We start from the raw sequence: 16,759 nt of genomic DNA on the forward strand, positions 1-16,759 counted from the left end.
TTGCATCATGATGCACCTGCGCAGTTCTCATGATGGTCATGGCTTATTTTCAGGTGTATGAGGAAGTCAGGTGCAAGTCATAAGACTTGGCTGCAGTCCTGGGCGCCATCTTGGGACTGCTGCCACATCTGCTCCTCACAGGCAACATCATCCACACGATACTGGTATTTCAGGTATTGGTAAGAGTGGGGGAGTCCTCAAGGCGTACATGAAGATTCCAGATTGCCATGGAGGCTAGTCACTATGTGGCAAGGTTGAATGCCCTGCAATGAGGCCCAGAGAAGGTGAGGGGCTGGCGAGATGGTTCAGCGGTTAAGAGCACTGACTGTTCTTCCAGAGGTCCTGAGTTCAATTCCTAGCAACCACATGGTGGTTCGCAACTGTCTGTAATGGAATCCGATGCTCTCTTCTGGTGTATCTGAAGAGAGAGACAGAGCACTCACATACATAAATATAAAATAATTAATTAATTAATTAATAAGGAAGCCCAGTGGGGTCTCTGTATGAAGCAGTAAAGTGAAGTATGAGCTACAATAGAGACTCAGGATTGTGGAGATGGTAGGACCATAGGGTGTCTACCATGAAAGCTGCAAACCTGGAGTAGACAATAGAGTCACTTATGCTATCCATGGGGCTGCACGAAGCTGATAAAGCCCAGGTGATTCCAACCCAAGTCTTTAATGCCAGACGTGGCACTTTGGGGATTGTTGCTTGCCCTTCTGGGTTTCAGTGTTCTTCTATTTGATCTTTCCTTGGTTATCTTCCCATCCCTTCCTTTCAGAACAGAAATGCTTACTCTGTGCCCTTGGACAGTGGAAGTGTACAACATGGGTTTTCATTTTAGAGAGGTCCCCAGCTAGGAGTTTACCATGAGTCTCAGATGAGACTTTGGACTTTTGGGGAGAAATTATTAAGAGACTCCAAAGACTTTCGCAGTTGGGCTGGATAGGTTTTTGCATTATGAGATGACCATGACCTATGGATGTCAAGGTGACAAGGGGTGGACTTGTGGTGGTTAATCTTGATTGTCAGTTTGATGGGGCTCAGAATTACCAAGGAGACACAAATGTGGAAATGTCTGTGAGGGCATCTCCAGGAAGGTTTAATTGAAGTGGAAAGATAAAGCCTCCCTGTGGGTGGCATTAGTCCATGAGGTGGAGTCCTAGACTGAATACAAAGGAGAAATCAAGCCAAGTACTAGAATTCACATTTCTTTGTTTCCTGACTCTGACACAATGTACCCATTACCTCACACCCCTGTTGTCATGCCTTTTTAGCCGTGATTGACTTGTCCCTCCAATATCCATCCAAAAATAAAACCTCTCAATCCTTACTTTAGTTGAAATTTTCAGGTACTTTGTCATAGCAGTGAAAAGCAGCCAACGTGAGTTCCAAATCATGAGGAAATGTTTAACGTATTTGGCCAGTATGGAAATGTAAATCAAAGTTGTGCTTACTTTACTGAGAATGGTTGTCATCAAGGGGAAAAAAATGCTGGTTGGAGGCTTCTCAGAAAATTAAAAATAGAACCTTCCTATGGTCATCCATACCCAGAAGAATAAAAAAGTCAAGAGATACCTGCATACCCATGTTTATCATGGCACTCTTCATGATAGCTAAATTATAGAGTTATCATTGGTGTTCATTAATAAAAAGTGACAAGCACAAACACACAAACACACACACACACACACGATGGAGTGTTACTCAGACATACAGGAAAAATAAACAAATCTTGTTAGTTATAGGAGCAATGATTGGAGCATGGATATCACTATATTTCATGAAATGAGGCAGTCATGAAAGACAGGTATTTGTGTATTTTTTTCTGTGTGGACTTTAGGGAAAGCAGTGAAAGTAAAGGTAGTCACACCAGAGATGTGGAAGGGAGGCGGAGAGGGTGAGGAAGCAAGGGTATGAAAGAGTAGTCAGGCAAGGCTCAAATCCCAGCACCCACATGGCAGGTCACAACTGTCTGTAACCCCAATGCCAGGTGATCTGACATCCTCACACAGACATACACAGAGCCAGAATACCGATGTAAATAAAAGTAGAGAAAAAGGAAAGAAAAAAAAAAAAAAAGAAAAGGAACAGTAGCCAGGGGACTGGCTATAGTCAACACATATTTTGTACATGTATGGAACTGTCACAATAAGATATCTTACTTCATAAAATTAATATAGACTAACGAAAACATATACTAAACACACCTACAAAAAAGTGAGGAGAATCTAGGAGCTAAGGAATATACTTCTGTGGTAGCATCCTCACCCAGCAACAGAGTCCCTGGATTTTACCCTAACAATGGGAGTTGGGGGAACAATCATCCAGAGGTAAGTGACAAACAATCAAGAAGTAGAAACAGGTCTGATTTGGTAAGCTTGCTTTGTAGGACTGGAGCAGGAAAACAGAATCCAGAGTAAAAACAATGTCAGCTAATTTACCCTCATTTCTTTTGAAAACATTAAAACAAAGGCACTGCACGAATTCCTAACTGAAACTCCTGCATGACCATATGTGGTGGTGCACACCTGTAATCTCAGCATGTAAGAAATTCTCAGCTTCAACCTGGCCTGCTCAACAAAAGGACGCTGTCTTTAAAAATAAAAGAAGAGGGCTGGTGAGATGGCTCAGTGGGTAAGAGCACCCGACAGCTCTTAGCTCTTCTGAAGGTCCGGAGTTCAAATCCCAGCAACCACATGGTGGCTCACAACCATCCGTAATGATCTGACTCCCTCTTCTGGAGTGTCTGAAGACAACGACAGTGTACTTACATATAATAAATAAATAAATAAATAAATAAATAAATAAATAAATAAAATCTAAAAAAAAAAAAGAAGAAGAAAGAAAAAGGAGAAAAGGAAGAGAGAAAAAAGAAACAAAAGCAAAAGTGAAAGAAGCTGAGGAGTTAGGAGAAAGAGGAAGACATATGTCTGTCTCCTGATACAGAAGCTCAAATAACAAATTGATTTTTATTTGGGAACTTGGAGCCTTAGCACGAGTGACTCCAATTTAACTTTTAATTCAGTTGGTTGAGACCCAGTGCAGAAGCCTAATTGCAAACAATGGCCTTCTATAACACATCTAAGAAATCAGATGGGGCAATCAGTGTCCCATTGTGGCCCTGAGATGGAAGGTTGTAAGGAATTGTCTTTTGCACATGGGCAAAGCTCCAGGAAGGCTCCTCAACACACCCTCATGCCACAAACACACATGGAGATGGGGAAGAAGGGGTTTGGGTAGAGCACCAATAGCTATGTTTAAAAGGGACACTTTAGGAGAGTAAGAAAGATTGATAGACACTAAATGATCAAGTTAAAAAAAAAAGCCTGCAGTCAGATGATGGTCAAGGGTCAAGGAAAGGCGAGGGTACTTAAGAAGGAGGCAGAATTTAAAAAACAAAACAAAATATCATTTGAGACCAAGAGGAATGAATCGATGAAGTAAAGTCTCTGAATAAAGAGAGGATTTTGTAATGTCTATTACTATTCCTCCCAACCCTGGCAGATGGGAAACTTTGAAAGTAGGGGCCTCTGTGAACCCATTCATTGTGGTATTTCTCTGCTGTCTTCTACTACCCAGTTGTTTGGTAAATTGAATGGACAATGAAAAGTAGGTTAGAAGATAGGCTGGGTGGTTGTCATTAGAAAAGCACAGAGAGGCCAGGTGGTGGTTCTAGGTGGTGGTGGTACCAGGTGGTGCAGCACCAGGTGGTATGGTATTGGTGGGGGGCGGGTACTAGGTGGTGTGGTACCAGATAGTGTGGCACCAGATGGTGTGGCACCAGGTGGTATGGTACCAGGTGGTGAGGCACCAGGTGGTGAGGCACCAGGTAGTGTGGTATCAGGTGGTTTGGCACCAACAACATCCCAGCACTCAGGAGGCAGAGGCAAGTAGATCTCCACTGAGGCCAGCCTAGTCTACAGAGTTCCAGGACAGGTAGCTAGGACTACACAAAGAAGCCAGGAAAGAAAGAGAGAGAGAGAGAGAGAGAGAGAGAGAGAGAGAGAGAGAGAGAGAGAGAGAGAGNTTCCTAAGAGAAGAGAGAAGGAAAAATGGAGAGCATAAGAAGAAAGCTAGAGGTTAGACTTACAGGCCTTTCCCCACTGAAGCTGAAGAACACGTGGGGGGGCAAGGAAGAAGCTGATGATTGACTAGAGTGTGACTAGGGCGACAGTTTTGGCAGGGTTCCTCCTTAGAGACTGTGACTTGGTGAAGCCAGGCCCTTGACTACAAGAAAGAAAAGAATTTCTGGTTGTATAAAACTAAGCAAAGTTAATGAGTTTATAAAGCAGAAACAGGAGATAGAATGTGTATCTGTGTCCATGTGTAGTGTGTGTGTGTGTGTGTGTGTGTGTATGTGTTTGCATGTGCTTGTGTATATGTATGTCTGTGTGTATGTGTATATGCATGTGTATGTGTGTTTGTGTGTTTGCATGTATGTGTATGCATGTGGGTGTTTGTGTACGTGTGTTTGTATATGTGTGTGTGTCCATATGTGTTTGTGTGTTTACATGTGTGTGTGTGTATAGATGTGGACGTGTGTGTTCGCTTATGTGTGTTTGTGGATGTGTGTGTACATGTGCATGCTTGTGTATGTGCCTGTTTGTGTGTGCATGTGTATGTGTGTTTGCATGTGTATGTTTGTGTGTGTATACACATGATGTGGAGGAGGCAGTAGTCAAAGACAACTGTGTGGAGTCAATTCTCTTCTCTCCTCTTTCTATGGGTTTCAGGAATGGAGCTCAGGTCATGAGGTTTGCACCAGGAGAGAGTTTGCCAGCTAAACTATCTTGCCAAGGCCACTTGCCATCTTTATCATCCTTACTTAGCTTTAGAAAACTGAGCGTTGTCCCTACACAGGCTTTCTTTACTGGCCTTATCAGTTGTGTTGGAATTTTCATTTTTTTTTTTTTACAGTACTTGAGCATTGACTTTAAGGACTAGGAAAGTTGCACCATTGAGCTAACCCACAACAGGTGCTGAATTCCTTGGTTCTCAGCCAGCTCTGAACATAACCGGGCTCTAGAATAAGAGACTTCTCTTCCTTTTCATGCCCCCTAAGATTTCCTAAGATTCTTCATTGAGAGGGAGTTGAATTCAGAGTTCAGAGTTGCCAATACCTGAACTACAAGTCTGCATCTTTTAACACTAGCCAAGATTCCAGAGTTTCTGAAGTAAAAGACAGTCTAAGCCGGAAAACAGGCAGGGTGGAAGGCCAGAGAGCCAAAGAAGAACAAGACTTAAGGATACCCATGAGGACAGAAGGTATCACGGGGAGCATAACTAGACAGTGTGAAATGAGAGGAAGTGGAGTCTGACTACCAAGGCAAAGACCTCAGAACTGGAACCTGCAATAAAAATGAGTAGCAAGTTTCAGTGGGAAGGAAGGAAGGGAGGGAGGGAGGGAGGGAGGGAGGGAGGGAGGGAAGAAATCTGTCACCTGCAATACCTGCAATACGAAGATAAAGCCGCAGGCTTTGAGACGTGAAGGTGAGCTCCTTCCAAGTATTGATCAACGCATGGAACCTCGTGAACCTTTGAGGCTTAAGCATTGATCAAAGTGAGTTAAAGACAACAGACAGCACCCAAAGCCCTGCAGACTTGCAGTGTCTCAGGAGCTAAGGAGTAAATCTAACTGCACCTTCCTAAGGGGCACGCTTGTTTTCTACAACTCAATGCAAACTTAGCTTTAAGACCATGCTCACCACTGCATAGCCAGGGGTGGGGGTAGGGCATCCTCACTTTGAGGTAATGTCTCCCTTACTGACTTACTGTCCTGTATTGTTCTTGGCCAGCTCCAGAATCATTCCATTTGCTAAAACAAAGGAGTGCCTTGGGCTGAGTGATTTACAAAGAATAGAGGCTTATTTAGTTCATAGATTTGAAAGAGGCTCATAAGTCAACCCAGGTTACTCTCGAGACCAATCCTGACCAATCTACTAATGCTAATAATCTCAGCAATCCCTTATCTTGAAAGTGATCAGTTTATGAGCTTAGAGATTCAGTTTCGTTTAAGCCAACGGTAATGTAAGAACTTGGCTCTGTGCTCTGCCATTCGAGACAATGGGAGGAGGAGGAGATGCTGAAATTAATACCATGCATTTAGAACAATTGTTTTACCACCCCCTGAATATTAGTGATTCATTAGTAGGTCACAGCCTCCATTCGCTCCATTTCCCACATCCCTCCCCAGTGAGTTTTAATACACCCCACCTTTTCACCTGATATCTCCTACATCTCACCCGTTGCCTAAGACCTCTGACAATGCTTTTCCTCATCCATCTGGCAAAGTCCCTGGGCTTTGGCTTTCCATCTTGCCAACAAAGAGGACATACTCTGCTATATTCATTTCTGGGCCAAAATTGCTCCAAAAGATATAAAGATCAGTGTGTCCAATGTCCAATGATGAGACTTCAATGTCCTCAGGGCTCCAAATGTAAGGAATCTGGGCCAAGGAGCAAATGTCAGCATAGGACATTTAGGAGATGTCTCAACTACCCCTTGCCTTTCTCAGATACTGTCACGTGTGGGTAGCTCGTGAAAAAGGCTGTGTACAGTCTAAGAAGACATTAAGCATATCAGCTCAGTCCATGTGTGTGCCATGACCACAGCAGTTGGATCCACAATAACTAACTAATACTTCTTATTCTCAAAGAGTCATAGAGGGGGCTGGAGAGATGGGTCACTGGTTAAGAGCACGTATGAGTTTTGCAGAGGACTCAAGTTTGAATCACAGTGCTCAGGCTGGGTGGCTCATGACTACCTGTATTTCCAGCTCTGGAAATATTCAGCATCCTCTCCAGATCTCTGAAAGTGCTTGCACATGTGTACACAAACAGCCCTGCCCCTCCCCAGCATAAGCATAACTGAAAATAAAAATAAATCCTATGAAAAGAGGACTGAGCTTCCCTGGAAATCAGTGTCATCAGAAAATAATGGAAAGGCACTGGTGTGATTTACATGTGTCCTTGAACTTTGGGCTAGGGTCTCCCTAGAACTCATGTGTCGTCCTTTCTTAGATTTCTCATTGCAGACAGACAGCACTGTGCAGGACAGAAGGATTCTGGGTTGGTTTCTAGCATGACTCCATCACTTTAAAGGACAAAATACGCATCCCTCAAAGCTTGGATTCACATGGCTTCTTTCCAGGATTGTTGCGAGACCAGAGGGTGTCAGGCCACAAGAACTCTGCAATGTGCTTTATATACCCTGTGGTTATAAACACAGAGACTGAGCCTGGCTTGAACATCTAAAACCTCAAATCCCACCCCAAGTGACACACTTCCTCCGACAAGGCCATAACCCCATGCTCCTACAGCACACCTGCCCCTCCTCCTCTACTGCTTTCTCTCCTAGGAGGTACAAGTAAGTCTCTCATCCCCACTACCTTTAAATAGATTTTATTACATTTAAACTTACTGTGTGGAAGATGGAGGTCAGAAGACAGTATGCAGAAGTTGGTTCTTTCCATCTATCTTGTTATCCTGGGCATCAAACTCAGGTTGTCAGGTTTGGCAGCAGGGGCCTTTACTCACTGGGTAATCTCACTAGTCCACATCCCCAGCTATGACTGCCTAGTTTGGGATGTGAAAGATGCAGAAGCTTCCTCCAAAACTGATTTGTCCACTCCTAGGGAACAATGGGCTCTGAATCCTGAAAGACCAGAATCTTCACTAAAAAGCATTAAGGCCTAGGTAACTGTTACCTGTCTAGCCTGCCATTTTGTGCTGTTATTAATGTCATAAGGAAACTTTCCCATGAGCTGTTACAGGGGTTACTAGGATGTTCTGTGCTTTGGTGTTCTTGGAAACCAATCACAACAGAAGTCAGTCAGACCTGCTCTGTGTAGTTAGTCACAGGAAGCTTGGACCTACACCAACCACCCAGCAGCACTTCCTGCAGTTTTGTATGAGCTTTTGTGGGTTTTGCCTTTAGAAGTTGCTCCTGGGATGAACCCCAGCATAAGAGAATTCTGTACCAATATAAGAAGCTATTTGGAAAAGGACTTCCATTTTGAATAAAGGTCAGGTAAAGTTTAAATTCCCAAGACCACTCTGGAAACAGATATTTTGCTTGGCAGAAAGAGACATATACATGGATAACTGGCCTTCTGGATAGCAAGATAAGACATGAATATTAGGCAAGGCAGGTCCCCTGCCACAGCTGAATACCCCAGCCAATGGGAACAGGGTAAGTGTATTACAGAGACATGTTCCTAAGGAAGTCCCCTATCTCTAAACTGATTGGTGGAATTCACAGATGTTTGTGAATTTTAGACTTAAATGCCCTATAAGATTTTAACTCAAGGTCCCAGACAGCTGGGATTCTGGTCTATGGTCCTGATTGATCAGTCTTGGAATGTGGCATTCAAGAAACCATCTCTGTTTGACTGAGATCAGTGTCTGAGTGTTTTGTGCCTCGACTCCAGGACCCCAGCAAGAAGATCCCCAAAGAGAACCACAAGTGCTGCCTAGTGTGCAGACACACAAAGTGTCACACAAAGAAACATGGGAAATATGGAAAATAAGGCACCATTAAGGAAGGGAAATAGATTGGAGAACATCAAGATTAACATATGAAAGAAACTGATGGGAGAGAAAGATGGATTGCAACAAGCCACCCAAACGTTGCCACCGCCACCACCACCTACATGAAACAAAATAGAGAATATGCAGAAAAAGTTCACATTCAGGGCCCGTGGCTCTTTCCTTTGGAATCCTTGGCCTGGCCCACAGTTAAGCTCAGACATCTTCTCTTTAATAAACTGTCTCATTTCCTGTTACAATATATGTGCCTCTGCCAAAAATCTTTTCCTAGGACACGAGGAACCTGGTAATCACCGCAGGTGCCCTCCAAACTCAGATCCATGCCTATACCAGTTACCAAGCTGCCAGCCATGGGGTAAGACTTGCATCGAAATGCTTTCTAATTTCTCCATCTTCCTTAACAAAGACACCCATGTCACCAGGCAATATTGGTTTTTGTCCCTTCTCTTCCTTCTTTCATTTTCTCCCATGGCATTTGTAAATGGTGGGGAAGCTCCTATGGAAGTTGTCCTAGATGGCTTTGTCAATCTGGCAGATCCTAGAGTCATCTGAAAGTTCTATTAAAGAGTTGCCTAGATCAGATTAGCCTGTGTGCTTGTGTGAGTGTGTGTGTGTGTGTGTGTGTGTGTGTGTGTATGTATGTGTGTAGGGTTGTTGATGACTAATTGATATAGAAGGACCCATCCCCCTGTGGGTGGCACTATCCCCTGAGGTGAGTGGCCCTGTATATAATATCTAGTAATAAGTGTGTCAAATAGAGGACCCGAGATTGAGCCAGCAAGCGTCATTCCTCGAGTTCTTGCTTGACTCTCTGCTCTGACTTTCTTTAATCACTATGACCTGGAAATGTGAGCCAAATAAATGCTTTCCCCATTTAAGTTGGTTTTGGTCAGGGTGTTTTATCAAAGCAACAGAAAAGTAAATATAGCAAGAATCCAGATGCCAGCCTGTGGACACTGGATCCAGGCTGTGCGTTCCCCCTTCTTTTGCCTCCTCAGCTTATGGTGCCCTATGACTCAGACACTTCCATCTGCATTACTGCGACGAGGGCTGGGCTTATGCTGGTGCAAAGAAGCATGTGCACCAGCAGCTACGATGCCTGCATTAAACCCCGGGGTTCAAGTAGAGCCACAGCTGCTGGGCCCCTGCAAGCCTAGCTGACATGATGTGTGGATCCTGCTAGGGACTTCTCTCTGCAAGCTGAGTAAAGGAAAGAATGACTAACTGTGTAAATGGAGGTAGCGTGGAGCACCGTACAGTAGGGAATGAGAGTTCATCTAGTTCCTACTGCCTACTGTGAGTTAGGCACAGACAGGGCTCATTGATACATCAGAGCTGTCCCCCTTTGCCATTTCTTCACATTGTCCTATCTATCTTTGTAGGAAATCATGAAGGAATGAGTATAGGTGCTTCAGACCATTTTCTTTGAATCTTAAAGAAGTCCAGCTGCATGATGTTCCTTCCAGCTTCTGACCAACATCCTTGTCTTCCAGCTTGTACTGAGGCCAGATTGTGTTACAGTAAAACCCTGGCATCTTTCTTTAAGATTTCCGGATTGAATCTGTTCCAGTTCTGGGGAGTACAGCACAGCAGGAGTCCAAGGGAACTGAAGGTGAAATTTCCAGCTTGAATTGCTACTCTCCCGGGACTAAGTCCTATGATACTGAGATGCAAGTACTCGCTGTCAGCATCTCTGAGGTAATTTCCTCTACATCTGTGAACTGGGGCTTCTTCTAAAAAATAGGTTCAACATTTTGGGTTGGTAAGTTTAGAGATGAGGTTACTTGTAGAAATGGTTCTAGCTTTTGTTTAGATTACCACTCAAGTTAAAAGTGTATTTGGATGAATGGTTTTGCTATTTGTTGGCTTGTCTTCTGGAACCATGCTCAAGGAAATTAAATGACTTACTACCAGGGGAACTAAGCCCATATTCTCAGAAATGGCACTAAGTACAGTAAACAAACAGGAAGAACTTGTGAGCAAGTAGGATATGGTGAAGCCTAAATAAATAGCATATAGCAATAGAGCAAAGTTAACCAGAGAACTGAGGGCGAGAGAAGCTGTTGACGAAGCCTGATCCTTAGCCCTTCCACCCAATGGGCTGCTTGTCATTTAGGTCATGGGCCATGATCTTTGTGGCTTTGGATGTCCATCCTGTCGGATCGAACTGGTACTGGTGGCTTCACTCTTGAACTCCCTAGTAATACAAGTCCCTGTGTCCCCAGATGTTAGTCCTATAGGACAGATGGGAGCCTGGAAGCAACTGGTTGGATGAGTATGTAGAACTGGTGGTGTTGGGAAGCTGTAGGTGGCAGTAGAGCTGTCCTCAACACCCACCCAGCCCTCCTCTTGAACTTCAGAGCAGGCAGGGGTGAGGCTCTAAAGAATTACTTCTGATACGAGTTGGGAGAACTACCATTGCTGTCCTTTTTACGTAAGCCCTAATCTCAGGGTCTTTGCAGATCTCCAGGAAGGTAAATAGAAAGAAAACAAAGGAGAGGTGTGTGGTAGGCAAGCAGATGTTCTCTGTGTAAAAAGGTGTGGTGGTTTGAATTTGCTTGGCCTAGGGAGTGGCACTATTAAGAGTTGTTGTCTTGTTGGAGGAACTGTATTACTGTGGTGGTGAGTTTAGAGACCCTCCTCCTAGCCATGTGGGAGTCATTCTTCCCCTGGCTGCCTTTCAATCAAGATGTAGAACTCTTGGCTCCTCTGGCACCATGACTACCTAGACACTGCCATGCTTCCTGCCTTGATTATAATAGACTGAATCTCTGAACCTGTAAGCCAGCCCCAATTAAATGCTATCCCTTATAAGATTTGCCTTGGTCGTGGTGTCTCTTCATAGCAATGGAGACCCTAATTAATACAGAAAGTATAAGGTTATTGTGGTGTTTGGGTGAACATGTTATCTGGATGCAGTGTAGACCCAGAAGAGCAATATGGACATCATTATCCTTTTTTTTTTTTTGGGGGGGGGGGGGGGACATTGTGGTCATCCCTATATAGACTCTGCCATCTTGGTTATCCACATAACTACTGTTGCTATAGTTGATTAATCTGCTCTATTTGCCCAGTGGTGGCAGCATGGGTTCCTTGCTACTGTTCCAATGTTGTAGATTCTCCAATGAAACACACACACACACATACAGCCTTACTTTTAATATGCCCTAAGCAGATCAGTGGTTGGGCCACTCCCTAACTGCTACACGGCTAGCATACTCTCCCCTCTGATATTCCTGAATTATTATTTAATAAAACCTATATTCCATCCTGGCTGCCCTAGTCTGCAGCCCTGCTGGGCCACAATCCCCAGTTCTTACATTATGGCTGTCTCTCTTGCACTTCTCAGACCTGATCTTTTTGCTTCTCCAGCATGGTGATTCTAAATCCTCCTTCTTCCCTGGGTTTCCTTGCCTGAGAAAACTAAAGTCCTATCTCTGTCTCCCTGCCCCACCATTGGCTGCTAGCAACTTTATTGGCCAATTAGAACCAGCTTGGGGCAGGGACCCTCAGTGTCTCACATGCTGAATTCTCGTGCAATTTTGGGAACCCATAATGCAAGCATTAAACCAAATCCAGAAATAAACTACTGATAGGGTTCAAGAATTGCTGGAAGAAGACCCCAGACTCTAAGAGAATGCAAAGAATGTTTATTCTGCAGAAATTGCCAGCATGCAGGGGTCAACCATTGATCAAAATGGTGTCCCTAGACAAAGGTACACAAGCAAAGGTTAGGTAGTCTAAAACTTCATTGGTGGGTGCAGGGGAAGTTACATGGGTCGGTTTCTGATTGGTTGCTATGTTAGTTTTGCTATATTTGGTGAGGCCTTGAGGAAATTCCAGGAACCAGCTCAGCTCTGAGCTCATACTCCCTTTGTCAGAGCCATCAACGATTGACAGCCCGTTTTCAGTAAATCCCTCCAAGGAGAAAAAGAGAGAGAGAGAGAGAGAGAGAGAGAGATTTCTCTATGTAGTCCTGGAACTCACTCTGTAGACCAGGCTGGCCTCGAACTCAGAAATCCGCCTGCCTCTGCCTCCCAAGTGCTGGGATTAAAGGTATGTGCCACCACTGCCCAGCCCAAGACTTTTCTATTCCCATATTCCCAAGGTTTCATTACTATCTTTGCTGTCCTTACAGTGGCTGCATATTTTGTTGGTATCTTTCATTTTCTGTGTAGCTGCTATCTTGGAAGTTCATCTTGTCAGTGGAGAGCTACACACTGATGACTGATGTGTTAGTGTTTGTCAACTTACAGCAAACTAGAAAGAGCCTCAGTTGAGAAATTTCTGTTATCAGATTGGCCCATTGGCATGTATGTGGTGCATTTCTATTGATTAAGGACAAATTTGGGAGGGCACAGACCACTGTTGGTGGTGTCAGCCCTAAGCAGGTGGTCATGGATTATATAAGAAAGCAATTTGACCAAGCCATGAGGAGCAGGACAGTAAGTAGTAGCGCTCAGCAGTCTCTGCTGTGGTTCCTGCTTACAGTCCATGCCCCACCCCACCCCCACCCCCGTGACAATCTGTGATGTAGAAGGCTAAGTATAAAAGAATTTTTTTAATTAAAAATAAAAAATAAACCTATCTCACCAATTGGTTTTGGTCAATGATTTATCCCAGGAACAAAAAGTAAAAAGTAACTAACATGGAAATCAGTGCTAGAGAATGAGGTATTTCTGTGAAAGGCCTGATAGTGTCTGTTTTTTTCCCCCTAGGGTCTGTAGATGGATTTTGGAGCTTTGGACTGGAAAGAGTTTTCAGATCTTACTCAACTATTATGAGATCTTGGAAGGTAGGAATGCTGCGGGAGAGATAGACTTTGGAGGCCTGGCTTGTAAGATCTCAGAAGGAAGCAAAGACTCTATTAGGGTCATTTGTATGGTGTGACTTGGATTAAGAATCCCTGGAAGTCAAGCCTTTGCTAGAGACAATCAGTGCTATTTAGCTGGGCCTGAAGAATCAGCTGCGATTAGGAACAGACTGGAACCATTGAGGTGAAATCATATGGGGACATATTCTCAGGGTCAGCACATACAAGTTGTGGTTCGTGAAGAGGCCAAGGACACCTTTCAAGCCGATAGCTGAACTTGGTAATGTGTAAGAGAGAGCCTTCCACATGGGACTTGTTTTGAAGGCATAAAAGAGTAATGGGGACAGCGGAGGTTTGTCACTGTGTAACAGTGGAGTCCCTGCAGAGAGGCCAGTAGGCTGATGGTGAAAGTACAGCTTTAGTTGTAGTGGAAATCTATTGGTTGAAGAGGGCCTTGGAGAAAAGCTGTGGCTTGGCACCACAGGGCAGGGTCAGAGACCCTGGACAGAACCAAGAGGAGCTATGATGACTCTTGGCAGAACCAAGAAGAGCTATGGTGACCCTGGACAGAACCAAGAGGAGCTATGAATGAAGCCTTGGTTACATTGGAAGCCCCTGTATATGGGAAATTCCAGGTCTATAGAATGACCACCAAGGACCTCAGCAAGTGGGGAGTGGATTCTGCCTGAATCTGTTAGATAAGCTGTTTGTGTGTGTGTGGTGGATAGTAGATCAGGAATCCAGAGATCATACATTGAGCTACAGCATTTGGAGCTGCTGGACTTGGCTTAAGTGTGTTGTTTTTATGCCCTGGTAGTTTTTTCTTGGAATAACAAAATATATAACTTGTTTTTTTTTCAAGAGCCCACAATAAAAGAAAACAATGGATTATTAAAGAGAAAACTTTAACTTTCAAAATGATGAAAAATTTAAAGACTGTGGAACCTTTAAAGTTATACTATGTTGTTGTTGGCTGTTGGTTGGTTTTTAGTTTTTTGAAACATGGTTTTTCTTTGTAGTTCTGGCTGTCCTAGAACTTGCTCTGTTGACCAGGTTGGCAACAAACTCACAGAGATCCATCTGCCTCTGACTCCTGAGTGCTGGGATTAAAGGCATGTACCACCATTGCCCAGTTGATACTATGTTTTATATTGTGTTGTTAAAATAAGATCTTGGAAATAAACAAGAAAGGATGGATTATGGTTCAATAGTGATGTGTCTGTATGTCATGTTTAATTGTGCTTGCAATTTTTATTTGTTAATTTAACACAATAGTTACTTTGGAAGATGGAACCTCAATTGAGAAACTGCCGCCATCAGATTGGCCTGTGGGCATACCTGAAATGTATTTTCTTGGTTAATAGTTTGTCGTTGAAAGGCCCAGCTCAAGACGAAAGGATGGACCATCCAAAGACTACCCCACCCAGGGATCCATCCCATAATCAGCCATCAAATGCAGACACTATTGCATATGCCAGCAAGAATTGCTGAAAGGATCCTGATATAGCTGTCTCATGTGAGGCTATGCCAGGCAAATACAGAAGTGGATGCTCACAGTAATCAATTGGATGGAACACAGGGACCCCAATGGAGGAGCTAGAGAAAGTACCCAAGGAGCTGAAGGGGTCTGCAACCCTATAGGTGGAACAACAATATGAACTAACCAGTACCCTTAGAGCTCATGTCTCTAGCTGCATATGTATCAGAAGATGGCCTAGTCGGCCATCATTGGGAAGAGAGGCCCCTTGGTCTAGCAAACTTTATATACCCCAGTACAGGGGAACGCCAGGGCCAAGAAGTGGGAGTGGGTGGGTAGGGGAGCAGGGCATGGGGAGGGTATAGGGAACGTTCGGGATAGCATTTGAAATGTAAATGAAGAAAATATCTAATTAAAAAATTGAAAAAAAAAAAAAAAAGGCCCAGCTCACTGTCAGTGGTACCTTGCCTGGCTGGGTTGTATAAGAAAGCAAACTGAAAAAGCCATGAAAAGCAAACCTTTAAGCAGGACTCCTCTGCGATCTCTTTTTCAGTCTCTGCCTCCAGGTTCCTTCCTGCTTGCTTCCTGCTGTGACTTGCTGCAATGGCTATGATGTGGAAGTATAAATCTAATGAAACCTTTCCTCCCCAAGTTGTTTTCATCCATGGTTCACTACAGCAGCAGAAAGTAACCAATACACTGGCCTGCAGGGTACACAAGGAGTCGGGCTTCCTATCAACCATCTACCCCTATGCATAAGCATCTGTACATGCAAAGTGTATGGACCTTTAGGGATAATTAAGAGTCCATTTCTCTTTTTCAATCATGAACCCTCAACAACACAAGGCAAAGACAAGGTGCTTCTCTGATTTATACTAGCAGTGAATTGTCCTAATTTAACAGTTACTGTCAGACTTCACTTTGGCTTAGAAACTCATCTAGAAAGACATATTTAGTCATGGCTATGTGCTGTACCTCTAAGGAAACACGGGATCTGGGAGGAAGCTAATAGAGATGAAAATGAGGTATTTGATCAAAGTCTTAATGACCATTTGCTTAGTGTATGGGTGTTCCCAGGTCAGTAACCCAATGTTTGGATTATAACAACTCACCAGGAACCCATCTGTGTAGGGCAATGATAGAAATATCACTGCAGGAGTGAAAGTTGCACTAAGAAACTGTTGACTATGATGGCTATCTCCATCAAAAATAACTTCCACTAAAAAGAGGAGCTAAGTGGTTGGAGAGATGGCTCAGTGGTTAGGAGCACTGAATGCTCTTCCAGAGATCCTGAGTTCAATTCCCAGCAACCACATGATGACTCACAACCATCTGTAATGGCATCCAATGCCCTCTTCTGGTGTGTCTGAAGACAGTGACAATGTACTCATATACATGAAATAAATAAATACTTTTAAAAGGGGGGGAGGGTAAATCTTAAATCATGACTTGATGTTTTCTTACCACCCCAACCCTGTTACATCTCAATCCTTCCAGTAGTCAAACCAAGCAGACAGCTATGTAAATCAACTCGCTAACTGGACTTCTTCACCCTAGACCAAGCATAATGAAGTTTATTAATGAGATTCTTCCATCATGGGTCCCTGACAATGTTAGACCTGAAAGATATACTTGATTCCTTTACATTCTACACTTGGTACTCATTTGCTTCTGAGGAGAAACACCCAGGTACTAGAGTTAATCAGCAGTATCCTTGGCCATGCCTTCCTCAAGATTTGAGGGGCACATTCCAGACCTTTGCCTGGGCATCAGAAAAGGATCTTAGAGAACTTGTTTTCATACAAGGAGTCATTCTAGGATAATGATGTATTAGTATATATTCCTATTACAGAAATTTCAGATCAAAATACCATCAAAGCCTTCAACTTCCTGGCCTATTAGGGCTCCAAGATGTCTCCC

At 43.7% G+C, this 16,759-nt stretch overlaps 1 protein-coding gene across 1 annotated transcript in view; it reads right to left on the reverse strand.

The window, feature by feature from the left end:
* Positions 1-15,559, reverse strand: part of Olah (oleoyl-ACP hydrolase) — a 48,861-nt gene extending 33,302 nt beyond the window's left edge. Inside the window, exon 1 of the mRNA XM_021156754.1 lies at positions 15,358-15,559. The gene's annotated coding sequence lies outside the window, so the exon portion shown is untranslated. The remainder of the gene's footprint in view (positions 1-15,357) is intronic.
* Positions 15,560-16,759: the final 1,200 nt, after the last annotated feature.

The sequence above is a fragment of the Mus caroli genome, chromosome 2 (genome assembly GCF_900094665.2).
Source record: "Mus caroli chromosome 2, CAROLI_EIJ_v1.1, whole genome shotgun sequence".
NCBI lineage: Eukaryota > Metazoa > Chordata > Mammalia > Rodentia > Muridae > Mus > Mus caroli.